At 35.3% G+C, this 18020-nt stretch overlaps 1 protein-coding gene across 3 annotated transcripts in view; it reads right to left on the bottom strand.

Moving 5' to 3' along the window:
* Chd6 (chromodomain helicase DNA binding protein 6) overlaps positions 1 to 7236 on the bottom strand; it is a 166545-nt gene extending 159309 nt beyond the window's left edge. The window contains exon 1 of one of the 3 annotated variants that reach the window (XM_048810933.1): positions 6426 to 7236. The gene's annotated coding sequence lies outside the window, so the exon portion shown is untranslated. The remainder of the gene's footprint in view (positions 1 to 6425) is intronic. The other 2 variants (XM_048810932.1, XM_048810934.1) reach the window with 2 other exon arrangements.
* Positions 7237 to 18020: the final 10784 nt, after the last annotated feature.

Here is an 18020-nt window from a genome sequence, read left to right as displayed (position 1 = left end):
AGCTATATATATATATATATATATATATATATATATATATATATAAATAAATAAATAAATAAAAAAGAAAGTTTGGGGAAATCTATTCCCAAAGCATACTAGACAAGCAACGACTGGAAGTGAACATATAGAAAGCCTGGGGAGCTCACTCTACTGTTCACCATTTATGGGGGGCTTTCTGATCACAAGCCAGCTACAGAAGTCAGCTCAGTTGAGGGCTAGGGCAGCATGCAGTTCCATCAACAGCTCCTAGCCTCGGGCCTTATAGACCACAGAGAAAGGGGGCAAGAATGGGTTCCAGATCAATATAAGCACATGGGTAAAAGAAAGGGCCCCTTCACTCAGTGTTCAGAAAATGAAAGTCTGCAATGCCTTCAGGCAAGCAAATGTAATTTTAACTGCTGCTACAATGGGAGGGAGAGAAAGCAGAGAAAAGGAAGGGAAGGAGAGAGGGAGGATAGGGAGAGACAAATCACCTAAAATTTAAATTTTGTGTGCATTTATAATAACAAAAAGTTATCAAAGGAAAAAACTAGACTTTCTCATTTTCAAAGATAATTTGGAAACTTCTAATTGTCCACATGGCTCCTCCCTATACTTTGAGATAATAAAATCCTAGCCGCTTCTCCTCTAGGATATATACACCCAGTTCCTAACCTCCCTAACTCAGATATTATTTAGTTACCTACATATTTCCTACTCTCCCATGAACTTTCTGTGTTCTGTACCCTCCTTAATTTGCAAAGTCTAAGCTGAACTAAGATATTTTATCAGGTATCAATCCTCATAATACAGTATCAGGTAGTATCAACCCTTATAAACATCCACTAGAAACCAAGTCAGATCTCATGGTGAAAAGCTAAATGCACTCTCACTAAGAAATCAGGAGCAAGGGGCTGTGGTTGTGAATCAGTGGTAGAGCTCTTGTGAGGCACTGGGTTGGATCCTTAACACCACATAAAATATAAATAAAGGTACTGTATCCATCTACAACTAATATGACATAACTGCTTATTTTGTAAGAAACTAAAGAAACTACCATGAGAATAAAAAATAAATTTTAAAAGATGGTCAATAAAAAATATATTTATGCAAACAACAGTAATTTGTGAAAAGAAATCTTAAGCTTTCTTCATGTATATACCTGCTATAGTTTTTACATCATGAAGAACCAGTAAAATCAACTCCATTCCTCTGGCTGAGACTGGCCCCTCAAGGGACTGGCCCCAAGGCACAGGTCCACTTATACAGGCCAGACTTGAGAGGCCAACCTGTAGTAGTTTGGCACTACACTGGGATTGATTCCATCAGGCAAAAAAATCCATACAAATGCAATTCATGTTTAGCTTGTTTTCATTTACGCATCTAGAATCGTGCTAATATATGCCCAGCATAATATCCATCTTGAATTTCTATTACATCAAATAATAGAAATAATTTCTCAAGTCTCTCTCATTTTATGACTTATCTGATATCTGAGGAGCTAGTTACCTCACTCAGCAAGCAACATGAGAAGACATGCAGGGCAGTTACCAATAAAACAAAAGAACTATTTCTTCACTGATTTATTAAAAAAAAAGGCTTTTAAAAAATTTTATTAACACATTTTATTTAACCTAATGTACCCAAAACATTGTCATTTCAACCCACAAGCTGCACAAAAAGCTATTAATGAGGTATTTTGTATGCTTTTTCTGTATGAAGTCTAAAATATGATTCCTATTTTATCTTCTAGCATAATTCAACCCAGATTAGCCCCATTTCCAATGCTTAATAGCCACATGTGACTGATGGCTACTACTATATTGGGATAGTACAGTTCTAAGTGATAGCATAATTGTTAAGCTAATGGTACATGCGAGACAAGTAATACTTTGATTTGTGTTAGAATTATGAAAAATAAGACACCTGAGATTGAGAGGCCATGGTCAAGAACACAAACTCAGTCCCAGGCTTATGACGTACCAACTAGGAGACTTCAGAAAAGCTATTTCACCTCTCTTGGTACTGGTTTCCATAGTAAAAACATAAAAATAATATTAGTGACTTCCTTTTCTGAGCCTCAGCTTCCCCTTGAGTTGAAAATCTTCTGCCTTCTAGAACATTGTTCTGAAAGGACAAGTAAGAACATGTATATTGTAGTTACCATTTGGGGGAATCTTCATTTTGGTGGCATAATACATATAATACATTAACTTGTTCCATCTTCACAACAACTATTTGAGGTGTTTTTATCCCACTTTTACATTTGAGGAAGGCAAACCTCAGCTGGCTACAGGTTACAGTGCTGAAATTTGCACACAGGAGTGTCTGACTCCAAAGTGCCTGAATAGTGCTATGCTAAAAAATAGGCTTAAAACAACAACAACAAAACTTTAAAGTTCCTTTCCTAAAGATTTTGCTCTAAATCTAGTTCTAGGATCCCAGTACCTAAAACTATATACCAAGGAAAAAAATAATCTGGAAAATTAATCATTCTGCAAAAACAGTAATATGCTCCTTGTTTTATTGAGTTCTTTTGCTAAATAAATAAGTTTTTTTAATATACAAGGAAAATAAATTCATTTTTCCCACAAGCAAAACTTACTAAAAAGGAAAGCTCCACAGAAATCAGGAAGATGATTCAGGAAATCTGCTTCTATCAGAAGGCACAAACATCTTTATTAAGACATGTCACATACCCTGCAATAATGATTACCAAAACTATATACAGCAACAATATTTGAATCTATAAACAAACTAGTAACATAAAGAAATATGTCGTCTTTAGGCCAATCCTTACACTACACTACAAGAATCAACCAAGTGAAGCTTTTCTTGTTAAATTCACCACTGGTACACACAGTGGCACTTCCAACAAACTCAAAAACACTAGATATTTTCATCTCCTTCAGTATCAGACTTTAGAAGGCTTCCTCACCTTTTTCTGTAAGTCTTGCCCTTATTAGTAACATCCATCTGCTCAAACCATCAGATTGAATACAACATGTAGATTCTTGAAAATCTATCCATTTTCTAACCCACCTTTTATCAGACAAAATAAGCACAATTCAAACAAACAAACAAACAAAAACAGACAGGAGTAACTTCTTTGTGAAAGAACGCTCCCACTCAAATTTCACTATCCCACCTGCATTAACATCCCACAGAAACAAATTCATTTACTAATGTTAAAACAGAACAAGGAATGGCAAAAGAGGGGAAAGAGGATCATTTAACAGTTTGTGAGACAGCAGAGATAAAGCTAGGAGCCAAGACAGTCTCTATAGAATATTCTGAATCTTGGATCTAGAACCAGAGACTTGTGACTGATATTTATTATAATTTGTAGAATTTGAAAAATTGTTTTTATGGTACTAAAATACTAGCTATAGGCTTTTCTTTTTTTTGCTATTCATTTTTTAAATTTATGTATGATAGCAGAATGCATACAATTCTTATTATAAATATAGAGCACAATTTTCCATATCTCTGATTGTATACTAGCTATAGGCTTTCTGCTTCGAAAATCATGTACCTAAGATCTATGTAGGTGGTTGCTTGGAGAGAAACAGCTTTAACTTTAAGGCAAATGGGGCCAAAGTTCAGAGGATACCCTAAGTGAAAATGACTGCAACCCAAGCTGTCTGTCAGGTTCCTCTGGACCCTTCTTCCTGCACTGAATCACTAGGTTCTCCCCACCCATAAGGGTGAATGATTCTTGGTTTTTTTTCCTGCTCTAAGGTCAAATTAGGTGATTCAAAGAAGGTTTGAGAGGGGTGTGTGTGTCTGTCTAGGTATGCATACAACCAAACAATACATGTTCATATACATTATTTATGTATGTGTTAATACAAATAAGCTTATCCTCCAAAGCCAACAGGACAGTATAGATACTACATCTACTCTCTCCCTCTGTTACAGCACATTTCTACAAAACTGTCTGGGTTCAAATCCTAGCCCTGGCTATTAATTAGCTCTATGACCAAGACAAATCAATTAATCTCCCTACCTCAGTTTCCTCATCTAAATTAAAGATGACAAACACATGAGGATTAAATAAACTAGCACACACAAATTTCAAAGTACAATATACATAGGAGATACTATATAAGGTTAAATATTACCACTAATAGTCACTAGAAAACCACCCAAGGCCACAGGGAAAGCATATAACAAGAGTAATGAGAATAAAATGACCTATATAGATTCAAGTCAAATCTTTACCATGATCCATAAACCTCAACTGAAGGAACTTTAGAACTTTATTTTTCCTTTCTTAGGTAAAAACATTTCACCAATGCACAATAACCCAGAAACATGACTCTAATTCCAAATCTGTTCCCATGAAACCTTTTAAAGACAACTCATTTGAAAACAAGTAGAGAGGCATTTAATTTAGCTAAACACAACTTTCAAACATTTTCCCCCCACAATGACACCTTTTTTAGTAAGCATAATCAGAGAAAAAAGTACTTTGCATAATCAAATTTTCCAGACACCTTAGACTTTCCTCATAGTTAAGAAAGGTTTTTAATCACTAATTTTTATTTCATTTTTAAACAGGTTTCTCAGTCTCATAGAATGTAGTAATAGTGAAATAAATTATTTGGACAACAATTACCATGAATGTTCAATTCAAACCATCAGGTGAAAGACAAACCTGGAACTCTGCAGATTGTCAAAATGTCACCCATGAATTGTGCTGAACAATGGGGAAAGCATACCCTAACAGTAAAGGGCTAGGCCAACAAAACACACCAATTGGTCATAGTACACAAAGTGGAACAATCAAGTATTATGTATATTCTCATGCGAACAGGGTATGCAATGTACAACCTATGAATTTTAAAAATAGCAAATGACTATAAAAATAGTCATGCTTCAAAATTTAACTACCTGTTTACAGGTAAGATGGGGAAAGAATAATGTGTTATATGATGCAAGAATACGATAAGCACAATCCAGAATGTGGGGAAGAACAGTGATCTAGTTTCATCAACAAGTAATAAATGGCATGATGTCCACAAAAAGGAAGGGGAGTGAATTATTACAGATTAAAAGAGACTGAAGAATTATATCAAGCAAATGCAATATGTGGACCTTACTTGGACCTGATTTAGACAGGCACACGAATATTGTATTATTCTCTGCACTTTTGTGTTGAAATTTTCTAAAATACAAAATAAATCCTTAAAGGTTAAGGGAAAAAAAGGATAGGAATTTATAACCAACCCTAAATTTGGCCACCATCCAAGAGGCAAGAAAAGCTGCAGAAAGCCCACATACGTAAAACAACATGGAAACAGAGGCTTGGGCAGCCTTCCTTTGTCAGCAAAAATCCTCCCTATCACATTCCTATGGAGGACTGCTTTCCATTAAGCCATATTCTATTACCAAGGTGTAAGCAAGATGTTTTGATAAGAACTGAACTCTTCTAGCCTCTACCCAGAGAAATGGTATTCAAGGAATTCAAATACTAAAACATGTATTTTTAAAATGGAGTGTATGTATTTCTGAGTCTTCAGCAGTTTGTCTTTGTACTTTTCAAATTTATCCAATTTTCATATAAATAAATATTATATAAGTTGAAGAAATAATCTTTAGTACATTTTTTTAAATCACTGTGGTTTTATTTTATTTATTTTTTTGGTACCAGGGACTGAACCCAGGGGCACTTAACCACTGAGCTACACACCCAGCCCTTTTGATATTTTATTTAGAGACAGTGTCTCACTGAGATTCTTGGGGCCTTGCTAAATTGCTGAGGCTGTCTCTGAACTCAAAAATCATCCTGCTTCAGCCCCCCCCAAACCACTGGGCTTACAGGCATGTGCCACTGAGCCCAGCAAAAATCACTGTGGTTTTAAAAAGTATGTTTAAATCAATCTCTTTTCCATTTTCATTGCTCCCAATTTAGTTGAAGCTAATATCATCTCCTTCTACGTATCAGTGGAGTTAAAAACACTAACTTATTATATCACAGATTTCCAGGTCAAAAAGATTACCTATATTTAAAAAAAAAACTTCACATAATAGCAGTTTATTGCATTTGCATTAGAAGGTACTGTTCAATGTCATAACCACTAATCTAATAAAGGGGATCAATAATATAGGTACCAAAGAATATCTCCTTTTTGATCTGTAACTGTTTTGTATCCCTTCTTGTTAGGTATGGAAATAATGCATCAAAAATATAGTGCCCTGTCAGCCTTAACAATATTTTCCCACCAGCTGTCTGCCAAATAAGCTGAATAATTTTCACCATGCTATCCTCACCTTTCTGTGACTGCTTACTCTGATGTATTTATTTTGAACATGATTTGGTCAATACTAGAAGTGAAAAGGAAGAGACACTATGAAAACAAACAACAATAAATGATGCCTGAGGCAAGGCTGAATATAGTTTTAACATATAATTGAAAATAAACTGTAAGATAAAGTACATTTGGTTGCAGGGAGAGCCGATTTGGGAAATCTATTTCTCTCTTGATCTTATTCTCCTGGGAACAGGGTAGACTTTTCCTAGGGCAAAAGAGAAAAAAACATTACTGCTAGCAAGGTAGAAATTAATTAGTTCAGTTCCCTCTCTGCTGTTAATGTCCCAAGCAAAAGTGTTACTTTCTTAATTAATACAAGAATAGTTATATTTATCTGCACTGAGATAGATGGTGATCAGATATTGAAAGTACTCCTACTCAAAGAACTTAGGTTCTAAGAACTTAATACTGAATGTTACTTTTTTAACATTCTGTTAATGATAATTAAGAAGCTAAAATGCAGAAAACACCATTGCATTTTTTCCCTTAATCATCATTATAATTCCACAAGATAGATACTATTACTGCTCCCATTGCACACATGACTAAACTGAAGGACGAGGTTAATGAACTTGCTTAAAGAAAGCAGAGGTATTAAGTAGCTGAGCCAGGATTCAAATCCACAGTCTGGTTGCAGAGTCCACCCCATAACATATGCTTTCCATAATGGAATAATACCACCATCATCACCATTCAGAACTTTTTTTTTTTTAAAGAAAACAGAAAAAGTAAAGCTATGAGTAACACTCTAAAAAGCCATTAGTATCATTAAATCTGGTGAAGAAATATTTGATGAGCAGCTACTATGTGCTCAGCATTATGTTAAAGGACAATTCAGAGATGATAGCTATCGTCTCTCAAAACGTTACTGTCAAAGTAGGAGAAGCTGGGATTGTGGCTCAGTGGTAGAGTGAGTGCCTAGCATGCATGAGGCACTGGGTTTGATTCTCAGCATCACATATAAATAAATAAATAAATACCCATTGGCAACTAAATAAATATTTTTTTAAAAAGTAGCAGAGAAGACATGTCTTCTGTTAAGCTACTTCCTCATAAATTCATCCACAGACAGCCCTCACTTCTAACCCCAGTGCCTTTTACAGAGTGGGGGACTACTGGAGATAGGATCCAGTGCCTCATGAATGCCCGGCAAGCACTCCACTGCTAAGCTACATTCCCAGGCCCCCTCCCAGGGATACATCCAGGTTGATTATGTGTATGCGGGGTGGGGGTGGGGGGGTGTCAATTTCTCACCTAGCGGTAGGGGGAGGGGTGTTGTCAATCTCTAAGGAAGAAGAATCATTAAATAAAATCTCAATTCAATTCTAATAATAATATTTATTATACCTAAAGATAATTTTAAGATCTAGATATCCAAATATGAATAAGATACTGTATCTACTTTTAAGCAATCACAGTGCAGTGGTGGCCCATGCCTATAATCCCAGGAACTCAGGAGGCTGGGGCAGGAGGATCATTAGTTCAGTTTTGAGGCCAGACTGGGCAACTTAGTGGTGCAGTACCCTGGATTCAATCTCCAGTACTGCCAATGAAGAAAAGAAAGAAACCACAGTATAGTGAGAAATATAGATTTGCTCAAACTCCTTTTGATATCAGATATGATAAAACTAATGAAGAGTTTCAGATATTCTGGGGGTAACTAGAAGGGGAAGTTCTTCATAAGGTGACTCCTGAGGATGTTAGAAAAAAGCAAAATATAGAAATGTGAAATTTTATAACTGAATAGTAAATTTATGTTCCAAGTCCTTAATATTAACTAATCCTGAGGGAGGTACTGAGGAAGGAACTTAACCAAAATATAATGTTAACATTTTATGTATGTGCGTATATGTAACAATGAATCCCACTGTTAGATACAACCATAATGCCCTATAAAAAGAAAAACAAGTCCTGAGTATTCTATATGCATAAATCTGACCCACTCCCCCCAGGGAAATAACAAAAAAACAAACAAGCAAAAACAAAAAACAAAAAAACTTCATCACTAAACCTAAATCCCAGCTACTTTTGGATGCCGAGGCAAGAGGATTGTAAATCTATAACCAGCCTGCCTGGACAACCTAGCAAGATCCTGTCTCAAAATAAAATTTTTAAAAGGGGCTAGGCATGTATTTCAGTAGAGAATGCTCACCTAGTATGTGTGAGGCCCTGGTTCCAATCCCCAGTACTTAAAACCAAACCAAAACAAAAAAGAAAAAAAGCCTCACCACTAATGTAAAAGCAGTAGTCTCAACATCAATATTTAATGTCCATCTCAGTCCCAAATGTCCAGCAGTTGATCAAATATTATAAGATATATTAAAAAGCAAAAGGAGAAAAAGAACCTAGATTAAAATGACCCAGATGTTGTAAATATCAGACAGGGAATTTTAAATAACAATGATTAATATGTTAACAAATTTAGAAGACAATATGCAAGAACAAATGGAAAACTTCAACAGAAAGAATATGTAAATAGGATCAAATGAAAATGATATATTTTTTTCTTAGTCGTCAGAGAAGAAAATTTCTTTGATAGACTCATAAGAACATAACACAGCCAAGGAAAAACAAAATCAGTGTACTTGAAGATAGGTCATCAGAAACCCCAAAATGAAATACAAACAGAAAAAAAGGAGCGGGGGTTGGGAGGCACACAGAACATTGAAGAGCTATGAAATGATCAAATGATATCATGTACATGTAATCGTAATCCCTGGAGGGAGAAGGAAGAGGGAGGACACCAAATCAGAAACAATATTGGGGGAGTGGGGGGAGGCTGAGAATTTTTCAAAAATCATCAAACCACAGATCAAAGAATCTCAGAGAACCCTACAGAATGCATAAATAAACCAACAGCATACAAGTACATATAATATAGAACACACATGCCTTATCCCTATTACTTGGGAGATCAAGGCAGGAAGACCAAAAAGTCAAAGCCACCCTCAGCAATTTAAGTGAGATCCTTTCACAAAATAAAAACGACTGGAAATATAGCTCAGTGGTACAAAGCTTGCCTATCATGCATGAGCCCCTGGGTTAGATCCCAGTACCCCTACATACTCACACACGCACACCCCTAGATGCTTCATTGTTTTTTTTTAATTTTATTTATTTATTGGTATGTGGTGCTGAGAATTGAACCCAGTGCCTCACATGCTAGGCAAGCATTCTACCACTGAGCCACAACCCCAGCCCAAGATGCTTCATTGTTAACTGCTAAAAGTCAAAATGAAAAAGGAAATCTTAAAAGCTGTCACAGGGGAAAACACTATCTATCCTGTGGAATAAAATAAAACTACTCACCAGAGTTTTTCTAATCCAAGCGAAAATGGAGTGACATTTATAAAGTATATGAATAAAAAAATAAAATAAAAAACAAGAAACACCTTATAATCCAGAATTCTACAGTCGGCAGAAATATCTTTTAAAAAATGAAGGCAAAATGACTTATCAGGCCAAAAATGCTGAGGAAATTAAGTATCAGCACATCTGCACTCCAAGACATGATAAATGATAAAGAAAGTTCTTCAAGTAGAAGGCATATGACATCAGACAAAAATCAGGATCTATATGAAGTGAACAGCTCCAGAAATGGCAAAAATGGGAGTAATGTAAAAGATGTTTTTCTAAAAGATAACTGCCTAAAGTAAAAATAGTAATAGTGTATTGTAGGGTTTATAAATGATAAAATGTACAACAACAACATCATACAGGGGTAGAAAGAAAAAAAATCAGAAGCTTATTATGTTGTTAGGATCTTACACTTCATATGGAACTATAATAATATGTGAAGTTAGGTTGTAGTGTATGTTGTAAACCCAAGGAAAATCACTGATTTTTTTTTAAGGAGGTACAGCTAATATACCAATAATAGAGATAAAATGGAAAAATTTTTTAATTCTACCTAAAAGCAAGAATAAAGAGGAAAGGGCTGGGATTGTGGCTCAGCGGTAGAGCACTCCCCTAGCATGGGCGGGACCTGGGTTCGATTCTCAGCACCACATAAAAATAAGGGCATTGTGTTGTGTCCATCTACACCTAAAAAATAAAAATATTTTTTTAAAAAAAAGAATAAAGAGGAAAGAGGGAACAGGTAAGATTAAATGTGGCAGAGATCATCACACACTCAGTTACATGCTTTCTATAAGAACTCCACTTTGAACACTTTAACAGATTACATGTAAGATAATGGAAAAAGATACACCATGCCAATACTAATCAAAAGAAAGCTAAAGAAGCTACCTTAATATCAGACAAAGTAGACCTGACAAGAAGAAATATTAAAAGCAATAGAGGGGCTAGGGCTATAGCTCAGTGGCAGAGCAGTTGCCTAGCACATGTGAGGCATTGTGTTTGATCCTTAGCACTGCATAAAACTAAAGATAGCAAACTTAAAAAAAAAAGAAAGAAAGAAAGAAAAGAAATATTAAAAGCAATACAAAGCCATTATACAGTGATAAAGGGGTCAGTTAATCAAGAAGATACAACAGGGGCTGGGGCTGTAGCTCAGTGAAAAGAGCACTTGCTTACCACGTGTGAGGCCCTGGATTCAGTCCTTAGCACCACATAAAAATAAACAAATAAAATAAAGGCATGCTGTCCATCTACAACTACAAAAAATAAAGAAAAAAAAAAAGATACAACAACCCTTAATATGTATGCAACTGACAACAGAGCTTCAATGCAAATGAAGTAAAAACTGATCAAACTGAAAGAAACGTACATATTCTAAATGTTTTGGACTCAACACTCCTCTTTTAAGGTAATCCATAAAACAAGCAGGAGGTATCTGTAAAAATATAAAACATATAAAAAACACTATTAACCTACTTGAACTAATTAACATTTATAGAAAATTCTACTCGATGAGAGCACTCTATAAAACCATCTTTTCAAGTATACATGGAACAATGACCAATGTAGCCTACACTATTGGCCATAAAATAGAGTTCAATAAATGTAAAAGGACTGAAACTCTACTAAAGAATATTCTCTTACTAAAAAGGAATTAAATTTGAAATCAAAATCAGAAAGATACATGGAAAGTCCATAAATATGTGGAAAAACTTCTAAACAACACATGGATTAAAATGGAAAGTACTAAGGGAAATTAGAAAATATTTTTAATGAATGATAATCATGACATATAAACATTTATGGAAAGCAATTTAAGCAGTAGTTAGAGAAGTTTATAGCATTAAAGGCTTATATTAGAAAAATCACAAATCAATTAAGCTTCCATAGAAAAAACTACACACAGAGGCCAAATTAAACCCAAAACAAGGAGACAAAATCATGAATAATAAATCAACAAAATTGAGACCAAAAAATGGTTTAAAAAATTAATAAAAGTATGTTATTTTAGAGAAAAATAAAATCAATAAAATGGATAAGTGTTTAGGCAAAATGATAGAAGGGGGAAAAATGAGAAAAGACATAAATTACCAAACCAAGATTAAAAGAGTATAACAATAGAGTATTAACAACTTTATGTCTATAAATTTGAACAACTTATATTAATTAGATAAATTTTTGACACAAGCTACAAAGCTTACTCAAGAAATAGAGGGCCTGAACAGTCTTGCATCTAGTTAAAAATGGTTAATTTGGGGCTGGGGTTATAGCTCAGTGGTAGAACGCTTATCTAGCACATGTGAGGCACTTGGTTCAAACCTCAGCACTATATAAAAATAAAATAAATGAAAGTATTATGTCAATCTACAACTTAAAAAAAAAAAGGTGAATTCATAGTTAAAAGCCCTCATACAAAGAAAAGCCAGGCCCAGATGGCTTAACTGGAGAATTTCATCAAGTATTTAAGGAAGAAATAATTTTACAATTTTACAAAAACCCTTCTTGAAGACAGAAAGGAAAAAACACTTCCTACTTCATGTTTTGAGCCCAGCCCCACTCTGACACCAAACCTAATAAAGGCAATACCAGAAACCACAGATCAAAGAAAAATTGAAAAAAAAAAAAAAAGACACTAAACTTTAACTTAACAAAACACTAGCAAATTGAATATAGTGATTTATAAAAACAAATAACACATCAGATCAAGTGATGTATATCCTGGGAATACTCAGTCTTCAAACATCTATCAATGTAATTCACCATATCACCAGACTATAGAGAAAAAAAAACACCATTCTATCATTTGAATAGATACATAAAAACGACTAACAAAATTCAATATTCATCTGTGATAAAAACTCTCAGCAAACTAAGAACAAAAGAGAACTTCCTCAACCTGAAAAAAGGCATTGACAAGAACACCTACAGTTAATTGGTTGGAATTATTCTCCCCCAAATTCAGGGACAAAGGAAGGATGTTTAACCTTGACATCATACTGAGGGGTCTTAACCAATGCAATAAGCCATGAAAAAGAAATTGAAGGCATAAATATTAAACAAAAAGCATTTTATAAAAAGGCTGTTTACACTTGACATCAACTAACAACATAGAAATTACAAAGAATCTACCAAAAAGAACTTTTAGAATTAGTCAATTAGTATAATAAGATCTCAGGACATAAAATCAATATATAAAAAATAAACTTATTTCTGTATACTAACAAGATGGAAACAGCCTCTTGTATTATACAAAAATGCAATGCAATAGCCCAAGTACCTAAATCTTCAGAATAAGCTGACTTATTTTCTTCTTGACTCCTTCGTAGGTTTTGGTTTGGGGAACAACTAGAGACCTTAAAGATGAGTTAGCTTTCCTTCCTCTAGAAGATCTCTTCTCATATTTTCCCTTGAAGAAGGTTCATTCTTGGAATTTATACCATAAGGTTAGTATTTTAGAACTAAAGAACAGAAAAACAGAATGTAGCTAGAAAAGTAAAAGCTTGCAAAAACAAAGTTTAAAGAGTCTCCTCTGGTGAGGAAAGAAATGTTCAGCCTGGAAACTGACAAACTTTAATACTCTACTCCATGGAACATATAACGATGACATTTAACTCTGTGTCCAATTGTCAGTCACTAAGTTTCCACATATTCATGGTCTCTCTTAACAAGGCAGTCCTCCGCACTAAATAAAACTCCCTTCTCTCAACACACCCATAGCTACATCTAATTGAATAAGATGGGCATGTTTGAGCAGTCAATGCCTAAATAGTCAACATTTCTGGAGTTGAAAAACAAAAACAAAAAACAACTGCTGCTTCTTAACTTTGAATGATCCATGTGGGGCCTTAGGCATGGAAAAGCTAAGAGGGAGCATGCATAAGTAAGCAGAAAACAGAAAATAAAAGAGAGCAAAAGGCAGATAAGGAAACCAGTGGGTGGGACTGAGACACAGGGAGTCTTGTAAATGGCAAAATGCTAAAGAAACCATCAGAGAAAACCTGCTTACTGAAGCCCTGGATCCAACACGATGTTTGTATTAATCATCTACTGCCACAATAATGCTGAAAAAATACCACAAAATCATACAAAAAGAATTTTACTTCCACTCAGTCATCTAAGTTGGGTTGGTACTACATTAAGCTACAAGTCTCCTGGAACAGCTCTGTTCTGAGACCTCCAAGCTGAGACCTAGGCTGAAGGGGCTACAGCTACTTTCTTCTCATGGTATTGGCAAAGGAACTAGAGAATAAGCCTGTTAGCACAAGCACACCTCGATCCTCTGTCCTCATCTTGTTTACTAACATCCCACTGGGCCAGAGCAAGTCAAAAATCAAGAAGCAGGAACATAATTCTATCCACCATAAAGTTATGGCCAGGTATGGAAGCAGAAAACTATTTCAGGAGGGTGAAGAATAGAGACCAATGCTTCAACCTACTACACTACTTTCTAAGTGCAACTAAAACAATCTGAAACACAGGGATTAAAGCATGCTACACTAGTTCTCACCCGCTAATGTAATGTTTTATATGGACTCCCATTTCTCCTTTCTCCCCTGGAAGGATACTGTCTGAATTATTTAGTTGAAATACACCTAAGTGAAAGGGGAAGAGGGAAGGATTCTTGAGGCCAGGAGACATGTCTAGAAAATATGGCAGCAATCATTCAAGAACTTCCACAGATAGAAGGTGTCAATAAGACATGCAGACCACTATACAAGACACACAGAATTTCAAATCAGCCCTTATGGATCCAAGGGTCATGGTTTCCCTACATCCAAAAGCTTATGAGCATTCTCAGTACCTTTATGGTTTAAAAAAAAAAAAAAAAAAAAAAAAAACCNNNATACAGGCCCTGTAAACACACACTGCACGCATAGAATGTGCTTAAGTGACCAGGAGAAAATCAAAGAGAGCTTTACACAGGGGACAACTGGTCATGGAAATCAACCTAGCTCTCCAATCCAGCTGCTTGCAGGACCAGCTGGGAGAGACACATCTGGCTGGGAATTCAGAATGGCAGGGACAAGAGAGACTGGAGACTGAACCTGAGACCAGGAAATGTGAGGTCCGCAGGTGACATAGGGAACTAAGAATTGGCTCCCCCACCATACAAGTGGAACACACACGAAATCCCTGAGATACAGCCTTCTAGTGTGGAACAGCATACTGGATGATGGAGGTGCACTGATTTAAAATCTCCAGACCAACTGGCATTCAGTAAAGAGCCTGGAGTCCACCTAAACCTAAACCCTGCCTCCAGGAATTCCACCTATGGGATTACCTCTCTTGATCCAGCAATCAGGAGCACAGAGCATTACAATCCAGATGACCCCACCTAAAACTACTGAGAAACTGAGAATCTTTTGAACTCCAACAGAAAGAATTCTTTAACTTTTAATCAAGCTTTTTCCTTTTTTAATCCTTTTTTTCTGTTTAACTGTGACCTCGATGGTACGTGGACATTTATACATATTCATATTTTTTTCGCATTTCTAGCACTTTTGAAGCCAGTTATTTTTCATGGATTAGTTTTTTGAGGACTAGGATGTTTAATTAGTATGTTTTAGTTTTGTTTTGGATACTTTTTTAAAAAAAATTTTTACTAGATTTACTTTTTCTCTTACCTGTTTCCCTTGATTCTTTCTCTTTTTTCTTCCACTATTAGTCAATCTCTATTGTTCTTTCACTCATCCTTTAATTTTTTACTTCTATCTTCTCTCCTCCTCTCTCATAATCATCACATCCTATATTACTTCTGTTCTTTCATAATTATCACATTCTATATCATTTCTGTTCTTTCCCTGTCCACTAAATGAAACTGTAAACCCTTTTGCAAACTTCCTGTTTTTATTGTAGGCAATTATGGGTCATATCATTTCTGTTTATTGTGATAATTAATATTGTAGATGTCACAGTAGGAACTATTTGGTTTAATACTGTATATTGTTTGCATTGTTTGTTGTTATTACTTGTCTCTCCCTAAACAGTGAGGTACTGGAAATCTTCAGGGACACTATTAGTCCACAGGATAGGAACTCTACTGCCTCAGATCTACACTGTTAGTTGGGTAGACACACAAACAACATGAAAAAGCACAGGATCAAATTGCCCCAAACAAACCAAGGTACTCCAATAACAGAATCCATCAAAACCACAGGAGAAGAAATGTCAGAAGAGGAGTTTAGAATGTACATAGTTGGACGATATAAAGAGTGAAATCAGAATCTTTATTGAAATCCCTTCAATAAAGAGAGATTCTGAAAAAAAAAAAAAAAGAAAAGAAAAGCAGAAATCCTCATAATGAAGGAATCAGTAAACCAAATTAAAACTTCAATTGAAAACATCACCAACGGGCTGGGGATGTGGCTCAAGTGGTAGCGCACTCTCCTGGCATGTGTGTGGCCCGCCACACACAAGCAAAGGTGTTGTGTCTGCCGAGAACTAAAAAATAAATAAATAAATAAACCTTTCTCTCTCTCTCTCTTAAAAAAAAAAAAAAAAAGAGAAAGCATCACTAACAGACTAGATCACTTGGAAGACAGAGTTTCAGGCAATGAAGACAAAATATAACAAAGTTAACCGTGGAGAAAAGATGTTAAGAGACCATTAACAGAACCTGCAAGAAATACGGGATAGGGCTGGGGCTGTAGCTCAGTGGTAGAGTGCTTGCCTAGCATGTGTGAGGCACTGGGTTCGAACCTCAGCACCACATATAAATAAATAAAATAAAGGTATAAAGAAAAATACAACAACAACAAAAAATTAAAAAAATAAATACAGGATAACCTGAAAAGACCAAATTTAAGTTTTACTGGGATAGATGAAGGATTGGAGATACAAACAAAAGGAATGTACAATCTTTTCATTGAAATAATATCATAAAATTTCCCACCAAACCTGAAGAATGAAATGGAAAATCAAATACAGAAGGCTTGTAGGACCCCAAATATACAAAATTACAACAAACCCACACCAAGGCACAGAACTATGAAAATGCCTAACATTCAGAATAAGGATAGAATTTTAAAGATTACCAGGAAAAAAAAAAAAAGGTAACATTTAGAGGAAAACCAATTTGGATCTCAGCTGATCTCTCAACCCAGACCATCAAGGCTAGAAGGTCTTGGAATAATATACATCAAACGCTGGAAGAAAATAGATGTCAGCCAAATTAAGCTTCAGAATTGATGGTGAAATAAAAACCTACCATGATAAACAAAAGTTAAAAGAATTCACAACTAGAAAGCCTCCATTACAAAACATACTCAATAAAATAATTCATGAATAATTCATGAAGAAGCCAGGCACAGTGGTGCACACCTGTAATCCCTGCATTTTAGAAGGCTGAGATAGAAGGATTGTGAGTTCAAAGCAAGCCTCAGCAAAAAGGGGCTATGGAACTTGGTGAGACCCTGTCTCTAAATAAAATACAAAATAGGGCTGAGGATGTGGGCTCAGTGGTTGAGTACCCCTGAGTTCAATACTTGGTATATCCCAAAAGATATTTCATGAAGAAGAAATTAAAAAGAAAAGTGAAGACCAAAAAGGGAGGAACTACACCAAAAGAACAGTGAATCAATGAAGAGACTAATTCAATTAAAAACCAGACAAAAAAATCAAAATGATAGGGAATAAATATCATATCTCAATAATAACAATGAATGTAAATGGCCTAAACTCATCAAAAAACATACTGCAAACATGAAAAAATATTCATCATCTCTAGCAATAAGAGAAATGAAAATCAAAACTACTCTAAGATTTCATCTCACTCCAGTCGAATGCCAATTATCAAGAATACAATCAAATCTAAGTGCTGAGTAGAGCAAAATGGATGAAAAAACAATAGAACAATTTTAGAAGTTTAGGAATGTTTATTGTCTTAAACAGACTGTTGAGAAAAAGACTTTTGTTTCTTTAGAAAGTAAGTAAAATTCCGGACTATGACTTGTTTCAAACAATGAATTTACTCCTTTCTAAAGAATTAACAATGATTCAGTAGTATCTGTTAAAGACCCTCATTCCTCAATGAATTGTCAACCAAGTTAAAGACAGGACAGTATGTATATTAAATAAACAGAAATCACAGCTACCCTTGGCTGCTGTTTAAAGATGGAAAATGCTTTCTTCTATCCCAGATTATCCTAGCAAAAATTCATTTGTGGTCAACCAGGCAACAACTAAGGAAAGGAACACAAAAGCAATGGAACAGCACTGGCAGTGACAGAGATGCACCATGAAAACACCTTGGCATGCTGTGGCTTCCCAGGATTCCCTGTTTTACATTAGGCTGGGCCCAATGTGTGGGTGTGAACTAACACATCTTATTAAACTCTACATGAGTTCTCTCAGCCTAGAAGT

The sequence above is a fragment of the Marmota marmota genome, unplaced genomic scaffold (genome assembly GCF_001458135.2).
Source record: "Marmota marmota marmota unplaced genomic scaffold, marMar, whole genome shotgun sequence".
In the NCBI taxonomy this organism is placed as follows: Eukaryota; Metazoa; Chordata; class Mammalia; order Rodentia; family Sciuridae; genus Marmota; species Marmota marmota.
This window is presented reverse-complemented; position numbering and strand designations above follow the sequence as displayed.